The sequence below is a fragment of the Hemiscyllium ocellatum genome, chromosome 12 (genome assembly GCF_020745735.1).
Source record: "Hemiscyllium ocellatum isolate sHemOce1 chromosome 12, sHemOce1.pat.X.cur, whole genome shotgun sequence".
NCBI classification, from domain to species: domain Eukaryota; kingdom Metazoa; phylum Chordata; class Chondrichthyes; order Orectolobiformes; family Hemiscylliidae; genus Hemiscyllium; species Hemiscyllium ocellatum.
Genome location: NC_083412.1, coordinates 48,857,117 through 48,867,690, shown reverse-complemented (window position 1 = coordinate 48,867,690; position 10,574 = coordinate 48,857,117).

The window sequence follows — 10,574 nt, the reverse complement described above, 5'->3', positions numbered from 1 at the left end:
GCCCTTCATCAGGACACAGGATTAATTATTGAATCTTGCCAACTCTAGGCAGTAGCAAGCTCAACATAATTGAATTTTAAATCCATTTTGAAAAGGAAAAGTGTGGTTCTATGATTAGCATTTTCAACTTGATTAATGACAATATTGTGGACATGAAATCTGAGAGAACTGAAATAAGTTGGCACATTAAGCTGGGAGATAGATCAATACAGATACAGTGGCAGGCATTCAAGGTGAGATTTCAGAACACTCCAAACAAGTATGAAGAAAAGGTCCTCGTGGTGGACCCATCATTCATTAAGGAAAATGTCAAATATAAGGAAATAGTATTTTAGTGTGCAAAGGTGAGACACAAGTCAGATGAATGGTCTGAATATAAAGGTTGACAGAAAATGAATAAAGTGTTAATCAGGATAAAGAAATTCGAGTGTGAGAGGAAGCTATCTAGAAAAGTAAAAATGGAGAGCAAGATCTTCTGCAGATATCTAAAATGGAAAAGTTTAAATTAAAAGAGTACTTGCATGTGTGTCTGGAAAATATTTTAGGTGATAAGAAAATGGCAGATGAAATAAACAACAGTTTTGCTCCTGTCTTCAGTATAATAGCTGTAAATCAAGAGGTGGAAGAGAGTGCAGAATATAATGAAATTACAATTACCAGGGAAGATGTAACAAACAAACTGATGGAGCAGCAGACTGACGTGTCCAGATAAATTTCTTTCTTAAATTGAGAGGGGTGGCTGATGAGGTCGTAGATGTGTTGCTGTTTATTTTCTACAATTCATGAGATTCTGTAAGTATTCAATTTGACTGGAAAGTAGCAAATATAACTCTTATATTCAAGAAGTGAGGAAACTCTAGTTAATTTGATGTTTGTCACTTGAAAAATGTTAGAATCAATCATTTACAGAAGTTATAGTAGGTCACCTCAAAAAAAAATCAAGGTCACTGCAAAGCATCAGTGTGGAAAGAAAATCATGTTTAAACAATTTATTGGAGTACTTTAAAAGAGAAGCATGCACTATTGATAAGGACAGCTCATTGATGTACTGTATTTGGATTTTGAGAAAGCATTTGATAATGACACACAAAAGGCACTGTTCAAAATAGAAGCATGTTGCAGCTGGTAACATTAATAAAGGATTGGATGGTAGGAAACAGAGGGTATGAATAATTGGTAAACCATGGAGTCCCTTTTAACTCTTTTATAATTTGCGTCAATGACTTAGGTGAGAGAAGTGAAGGCATGATCGTCAGTTTTGCAGATAATATAAAGATAGTGAAGTAGATAGAAGTAGATAGAAGAAAATGCTGGAGTGTGGTATAAATGTTTAAGTCTCACTCTGGGATATCCTGATGAAACACAGGGTATACATCATGGAATTGATGTGATGTTTCATGATCTTGCTCTCTCTTGTAGTCATATCTCAGAACACTGTTTTAATATTCTTCAAAAGCATATCAAGAGTAAGAATATTATATGGTAGCAATAAATGAAACAACAATCTGGAAAAGTCTGTGTCTTTACCAAAAAGCTTTGAGTGAGTTTAATATCCTGAACAGGTGGAACTGGAGCTGAACAGGCATCAAAGACTTACAAGGTATTACACTTCATCCAGCCTCACTGCAAAACCAAGCAGATAATGTGTTGAGGTATGCAAAAGATGCCTGTACAGACAATATCCTGGGCAGGCAAGCGATTCATAAAGAAAAAAGCTACATACAAGAAGTACTAAGAGCTCTCAGTCTGTAGAAAACATGTCTTTGTCAATGTACTGAATGCAATTAGCACAGCCTGCAACAAGGGAAATGTATTGATGTGTTTATTAATGATCTGCACAGACTTACAGAGAACGGAGAGCTTAAAACCCAAACTAATCAGACCTTAAAAGATATTTAGACAATTCCAATGAACAGATTACTTTAAGTCAAGAGGTAACGTAATCTGTAATTTGGGTGTCAAGGAGAACCATATCACAAAATCAAATGGGTCACTGGAGTATCTTAACTCTAAAAGCAGAGAGATGGTTGCACAAATACACGGTAGGCAGGAAGAGCATTCATCAGCCATTGCAGCAAACTGTAATTGGTGTAGCATGACATCAACACCGCTACAAATATTGTCCTGTCAAGAAGATTGAAGATAATTTTTTGCAAGAAGAAGGGTCACTTCCATGCTGCATTTTTCAGCAAGAGGCTTGTACAGAATAATCCGAAAGGGAAGTGCTCAACAAGAACTGCAAGGTCAATGAAGTAGAAGATACCAATGATGTGTAAATGCCTTTCCTTGGCAAGGTCAAGGACTCAAGCAGAAGATACTGGAGTGCCAATGTCTTAGAAGAGGAAGCCAAAACGTGTTTAACTTAGGGACAGGTACAGTGATTTGATGTTTTTGATGCTGAACTATGATTGGAGAAAAACAATCATTTTAGTCATCACACATAAATCTAAATGGCCCAGGAAGGTATAGAATCCAATATCATAGGGATAAGAGGACCTAAACCTTCAGTATAGAGACTAAGGGCTGAATCTAGCCCCTTTTTTTGATAGTGCCAGCCCCATCAAATTTATGGAAGGCTTCTCTGTACACCTCCTAGCACAATTTCTGTCTATCTTATCAAATTTGCCTCATTAAATACCTATCCCACACTCATGGTGGCTCTCGTGCCCGTATTTATCCTCGACAACTATTCATTGGAACAACTCACCAGAAACCAGACACCCACAGAAAGACCAGTATCCTTGGCGCCTGTGTCATTCTGCATACACAGACGATCTGTGGGGTTCCAAAGCTGCCCTGATCAGTAACAGAGAGTGGTATGGTGGCTCAGTGGTTAGCACTTCTGTCTCACAGTACAAGGGACCTGGGTTTGATTCCAGCCTTGGGTGACTGTTTGCACATTCTTGAGTTTGCACATTCTCCCCGTGTCTGCGCGGGTTTCTTCCAGATACTCTGTTTTCCCCCCCACAATCCAAAGCTGTGCAGGTTATATGACCTGGCCATGCTAAATTGCCCATAGTGTTCAGGGATGTGCAGGTTAGATGCATTAGTCAGGTGTAAATGTAGAGTAATAGGCTGGGAGAATTGGCCTGAGTGTGACTATCTTCGGAAGGTTGGTGTGGACTTGTTGGGCCAAATGGCCTGTTTCCACACGGTAGGACTTCTATGATTTTATGAGACAGTCATTTGGAAGGTGTCGGAGAAGGGGAAGATGACATGGTGATTCTCTGACAGTGACCTGGAAGTCCTAGTGGACAGAGTGGTGCAGAGGAGGGGAATCCTCTTCCCACAGGACTGGCAGAAGGGGCCACAATACCAGACCCTACCAACCTGATCTGATGTTGTTAGCTGGGCTGCTGTTACCTACAAGTGTCACAAGAAGGTCAGTAACCTTCTCTGCTACTTGAGGGTAGGAGTTACACTCTTCCCACCGGTACCTGATAGACTCAAACTGTGCTACTGAATCCATTTCCCACCAAAACTCATACCTTACCATTCTCAATAATGCCTGTAACATCTTCTTTCACTGGCTCAGTTTAACCCCCACCTCCTGACACCATTAAGTCTGCATACCCTGTACACAGCCTGCTTACTCCCCCGGGACACATCATCACTTTTTGACACAGCACAAACAGCTGTGCTATCACTTACTCTCATCTCACCAAAACCCTCTACTTCCCTCATTCCGGGTGAAAGCAGCCCCTCTCTGGGCATAAAATGCCAGGATAGATAGAGAGGTGCCCAAAATTGGGATCCTTATCCTTACAAGGAGAGAATCCTGCCCTTCACAGGAACAGGCCAGAACTGCTCCTGGGGAGATGTTGAGCTATCCATGTCTTGCCAACTATTCATTCCACAGCAACTCTCATATGCACCCTGCTGTCAGAGTCATTCACGACATACCATTTCAAGAATTGGCTGTGATGTCTCCTCCCCCTTCTGACTTGCAGGTACCAACTGGGTGTCTCTAACCCCTGGTGGAGCCATCTCCTCAATCTCGAAAAATGGGAGATCAGAGATCTTGGCAGAAACATGGGGAAGGCTGCCTCCTGCACCCCTCTTCCCCTAACTCAGATATTGACCCCTCTATGGGAATGCCACGTTTAGAAAACTTGGGACTACAACCTGCTGAACAGCTCACAAAAAATACTCTGCAGCTGGTCAAGAAAGAAATGTCCCCATAGCCACTTGCACTTAGAGCACTGCTGGAGCCTAGGTACCTGCACAGACCCAGGCAGGAGAGGACCCAGTGCTGTTGGCAATCAGGAGATTAGACCACTCATACACAAACACACACACACACACACACACACACACACACAGTGAGGAAAAGGGTCTGGGAGGCAGTGCCTCGCTTTGACCAGAGGCTGCAGGAAAGCAGCTTGCTATGTGGACTCTGCAGCCTCAAGGATATGATCATTCGACTATCTCCATAGAAAATTCAGGTGGCCAGGGCCCAGCATTCCCAAGGTCTAAACCCACACGCCCCCCCCCGCCAAACCCCTCACATACTGCACTCATTTTCCCCAGCCATTTGCCATGATGCCTGAAGTCATGGTGAAGTGGGATGGGGAGCCTGGAATACACTCCACAAGGAGGCAGGGAGGTTTCAGGAGGCAGCCAAATGGAGATGGAACCACACCCAGGCCCGTCAGACATCTCTTATAAGGACAGACCAGCCATGGCCCCTCCATCTCTGAAATAACTCCACAAAACCAGAATTCTGTCACTAAGTCATCCTTTATTTACACATAGACAGTCCTTGACACTGATCCCGTTCTCTCAGAACCAGCTCTCAGGGTAAAAAGGATATCTGACACTCCTATTTCTATCTGTCAGCCAGGACTCCCTGATTAGATCAGCCCCAATCAGGAGTCTCATATTCTATGAGGTCCAACTTGCTGATGTTGTTACAATCACTCCAGTCTCCACCCTGCTTGCCCAAATTGACCCTTGCCTCTGGAAGGATGACCTCAGTATGTCTGGGCTGTCCAGTTTCTAATGTCCCCAGCATTGCATAATCAAACTTCCAGGGACAATAATCTCCATCATTGGGCTGGCTCTTCTCATTCCTGAAGAAGGACTCATGTCCGAAACGTCGATTCTCCTGCTCCTTGGATGCTGCCTGACCTGCTGCGCTTTTCCAGCAACACATTTTCAGCTCTGATCTCCAGCATCTGCAGTCTTCACTTTCTCCTGGCTCTTCTCACCCCAGCTGGACAACCTAGGACAACACTGAGACCCAGTGGGATGGAGGGGAAAAATCTTTTTGAGGCACTTTAATGACACAGGTGACAGCACGTCAAATAGAGAGTTTCATACTTGAATAAATGCATCTGTTTGCTTGAGTGTCTGTGTAACTCCAAATGTCACAATCCAAGAATGCTGTTGAACTCCATGCCCATATAGCATGTGCCCTCACAGGTTGATGCGCATTGAAAGCCACCTCAGCATATGGAAACAAGATGAACAAGGTGCATATAGGGCAATGGGTTCTGCTGACATCATTGCCACTATTGGTCAAGATCCCTATTTTGTTCCGTGATCTCAGTGAATGTAAGTGCTGGTGTGAATGAAGTGCCCAGCAATGTCTGCAGCAGGGAGCTGTGCAGCAGACAGGGAACCCGTGCATTAGGATTGTTCAGGATTAGGACAGGGGCCATAGGTCTGTGCCCTATACAATGCATGGTTCTGTGTGTAATGTTCTATTCGTCTAAAAGGCCTCATATTGGGGAATCCTACAGCCTCCTCTGTCACAGACTGAAATACTTACCCCGCCCACCCAGCATGTGATCACAGCCACTTTCTTCCCTAGTGTGTTCTTTTGTCTTCCAGCAAGTGGGAGGTGACAGTGAGTACCCTTTGGCCACAGATTCCAGCCTCCACTTGTATGTGTTAATGACTCTTCAGACATCCAGATCCCCTTCCTGTAAACCGTATGAGCATTTCACTTTCTCTGGTCCCAATCCAAACCATCTGAGCCTGCTCCTGCCCAAATTTATCCCCAACCCCTCCCAATAAGGTGACTGTGTCAGGTGTGGTCATACGCTATCACCCAATTTAAAGCTAGCATAGTCCTGACCCTCCCACATTATCCTGTTAACAACAAGACATTGCTGTACTCTGCCCCACCTTAGAAATAAGTTGCCCCCCCTTCACAATTGTCATCCCCCTTTCCAACAGCCTGCTGCTTAAAGCTCCACAAATAGGTTCAAAATCAGCAGTTGCTGGAGAAACTCAGCAGGTCTGGCAGCATCTGTTGGGAGACCAACAAGAGTTGATATTTCAAGCCCAGTGGGCTACAATCAGGCTCCTGAGCTTCCTTTGTGCAACAAGGGAACCCTTGTCCATTCCCCACCCCCCATCCCCCTTTCTCCTTATTTCTCTGTGGCCCAACTCCTTGAATGAAATAACCATTTTGCCCCAGATGACTGCTGCACAGACTGCTGTCCAATGGCTGCACATTTCCCTGGACGTGTTAGCCCTACTCCACAGGCTAACCAGTAAGATATCACAGGTCTTAGAGTGCACCAGCTCCTGGACTGCAAGCGGAACACTGAGGTACCATTAGGATAGGAAGGGGTGGACAGATATCAGATACCAATATCTGTGGGTGAGTGCTGTCCATGGATCATGCCCTGAGAGGCTGTTGTGTGGTGACCAACATTCTCAGCACCATGAAAATAAAAACTGCATACCTGTTCATTCTGCATCCTGAAATGAAGGTTAGCCCTCAGAAAAGTTTGTCATTCACTTTTGCAAAAGATAATGTAAGAGCTTGACTGCATGTTGAAATGCTGGATTTTATTAACTGTGACAGATCTGACAAGATAGATCTTAGGGATTGTCCCAGTGTCAAAATTGAATGGATCTGACAGAATCTGTATAGATCTTAACATAGCTTGACCGTGCAATTATTCACAAAGTTCATATGATGCTGTCTGGGGATGAGCGATTGAGAAAATTTGGAAAGAGGCCAATTTTCATGAAGCAATATGCAAATAATGAGTTTTGTCAGCTATGACTGATGAAGAGTCAAACAACCTAATTTCTCTGGTTTGAAGTTTTTTTTTGTTTTCAGCAGGTTACACCTCAGTTGCTGAAGATCACAGTGGATTCTGGGAATGAACATGCTTTCCAGCAAATAGTCAGCGCTCCCAGAAATAAGCATTCCTGTATATAAATGGGAAACTCCAGATAGACACATCCTGCAGGAAACAGATCTCCAGTTAAATAAAAGTAAATTACTGCAGATGCTGGAATCTGAAGCCAAAGCAGCTTTGACAAAGGGTCAGTTAGACTCAAAATGTCAGCTCTTTTCTCTCCTTACAGATGCTGACAGACCTGCTGAAATTTTCCAGCATTTTCTCTTTTGGTTTCAGATCTCCAGTTAATATTTGTTAGGAATTGGGACTGTGTATATCCTCTTGTCTGTTTACTCTCTCCCCATTAAATACTTCAAAGACAGGAACAGCGGAGGGTTAGATACAGAGTAAAACTTCCTCCACACTGTCCTCATCAAGTACTCCCAGCATGGAGTTGGTTACACAGTAATCTATGTACTGACTATTTACATGGACAGTAATTATAAAGGGAAAGAGTGATGGAATGACTCTCCCAAGTTTTTGGACAGACCTACAAAACCTGGGCTTGTTGCAGAGTGAAGGTTCGAGACCTTGCAGCTTCTCTTCTCCCAATGGAGAGTCACATGATCGTGAGAATAGAGTTATGACCAATTACTGTGATTAATCTCTGATCAACGAGGAAGGTGGTGGAAAGAGTTGGGAGCAAGGGAAACTCTCATGTTTGTTCCACACAATTCACTCAGCACCCCTTGTATCCACAATAACTCAGAGACTTTATTGGAAATTGTTTGATAGCTAGATTGGCACCGCATCCACAAGCACCCATTCCCTTCACCACCAACTCTCAGTAGCAGCAGTGTGTACCATCTACAAGATGTACTGCAGAAAATTGCCAAGGCTTCTTAGACAGCACCTTCCAAACAAATTACCACTTTCATCTCAAAGAACAAGGGCAGCATATGCATGGGAACACCACCAACTTCAAATTCCCCTCTAATCTACTCACCATCCTGTCTTGGAAATATATCAGCCTGACCTGCTGTGCTTTAACCAGCAACACATTTTCAGCTCTGATCTCCAGCATCTGCAGACCTCACTTTTTACTTGGAAATATATCACTGTTGCTTCACTGTCACTGGATCAAACTCCTGGAATTCTCTCTCTGAGGGCATTGTGCGCCCACCTACAGTATGTAGATTGCAGCAGTTCAAGAAGGCAGCTCACCTCCACCTTCTCAAGGGTAACAAGGCATGGGCAAAAACGCTGGCTCAGCCAATGATGTCCACATCCCATGAGCGAATAAAGAAGAGCATTACATCAGTACCAAAACTCTTCCAGAATCCAACACCTAGTGTCTTAGAAGGACTGGGTGAAATTACTTGTTACATGGATGATGTCCTGATCCATAGATCCACTCAGACATAACATGACCCTAGAATGCAAGCTTCATCAACAACTGCAGCAAACAGGTCCTATACCTAAGAGTAAATGTAAATTCTTGCAGATGCTTGTTAATGTCTTTGGGCATATTGGTCTCAGTGTGGGTCTATAAGGGTTAAGTATCTGGAAGAAGATTCCAATTCCTTCAAACATGATTTAATTCCGAAGAATAATTGGTAGGGTAAATCAGTTCCAACAAATCCTTTGGAGAATATTAAAGAGATGTTGATATCAGCTGATATTTTGTCTTATATTGACCCAGAACTATTGATTGTCATTGCTGAAAAAGTAACTTTTACATGGACTGGGAGCTGAACTGTTTTAAATACAGATGTGTGGAAAACATCTATCACTTTTCTATGCATCCTGTTCACTGACAGAAAAGGTAGCATTAACTTATACATGAGCTAGTTTGCAGAAAGCTTTGCAGAATATGTTCTTGATTTTCTCTTCAGGATTGAGGCAGTGACTGGTGTCCCCCTTAAATTATACTGAATTTTCAAAATGCTTCCTCATATACCATGGTAGATTTGATACAATGTCAACATTGGATGTGACAAAAATGAGTCTCTTCCAGGAGAGCAGCAGACCAAATCAGAAGCATTCTCGTAGTGAGGCCTGAACAATGTGATGCAGGTTTGCCAAAGCGGCAGACACCTTTACATCAATAACAACCACAGCTCTAACAAAGCCAAGTCAGCAATTGAGTGAAAGTGGAAATTTACAGAATTCTAACAAAGAAGAATGGATTCAGGTCAGACTATTATGCCAAAGGTTGGTCTGCATACTTGCCACATAATACTGTTCTCAGGCCATATTATGAAATGTGTTATAAAGATACTTTAACATTGCTTCAAAGTCTTACATTCTGAATATTGTTATTGCCACCAAGTTAAACCCTGATGCGAATGGCCTTTAAGGTTTTCAGTTCAATTCCAGCCAAATTGCCTGCCTCAGAGAAGGTGTAAAAACTGGCTACCTTCTTTTCCATCAGTGAAACCAAGGGGCTTGCCTGCCGGGTTCAAGGAGTAACCTCTAATTTGTCTGTGCATCTGGGTAATTGGATCATGATTGCTGGGCAGGAACATATTCAGTGAAAGCCACCACACGATCCTTGTCTCTGAACCTCTCCTCCCCATAATTCTCAGCTCATAATCCCTTGAAAAGAAATCCAATCAGCTGCTCACCACTGCAGTACATTATGGCTTCACAATTTGGGTCTTTTTGAACAGCCACCACTTCCCTATACAAGCCTGCTCTATTAGGCCATCTTCCCAGAAGTCCTGAAACACACCTTTCAGGTGACATCCAGTCCCCCAGTGTCTGGAGTCTGGTAGAATGGGACTATTGTTATTTGATGTTCAGTCCCTAAGTAGAACCCAAGGCAGTAAAAGAATAAATCATTGAAAGCAGGATAAGCTGACAATTGAATAATCAGATTTTTTTTTTCTATTTAGAAATTTTCAGTTTTCAAATTAAATGAGAAAATGTGGAACAAAATTTTTGTGTATTTTATGATTTGGACACATTTTAAAGAATTTTTTAGATTCTTTATTTAATTTTAATTGAATTCTTGTTAACCCAGTTAAATTACAGATCCTGACTTCTGTGAGAAGAATTGGAAAGACCATTGCTACATTTTAGAATCATCTATCAGACAGTTTAAGAAGTAACCGGCATTGTTCGAAGCTTAGGTTAAAGACTTACTCTCTTTCAAGTGGTTGATTTTAAGAACCAAATTGGGTACTCTGATAGGAAGGTCTAAGCATAAGCCACTACAATCCAGACTGTTCGTCTTCAAGAGTTGAGTATAAGTTTCCATAGAGCGGCCATCCCCAACCACACACACTGACCCCTCACCAATCACTCACTCTGACCCTTCTCCAATCACTTATGCTGACCCCTCCTCATTCACTCACTCTGACACCTCTCAAATCCCTCTAACTGACTCCTCTACAATGACACCTCATCAATCACTCACACTGACCCATCCACAATCACTTATACATACCCCTCCTCATTCACTCACTCTGACCCCTCCCCAATCCC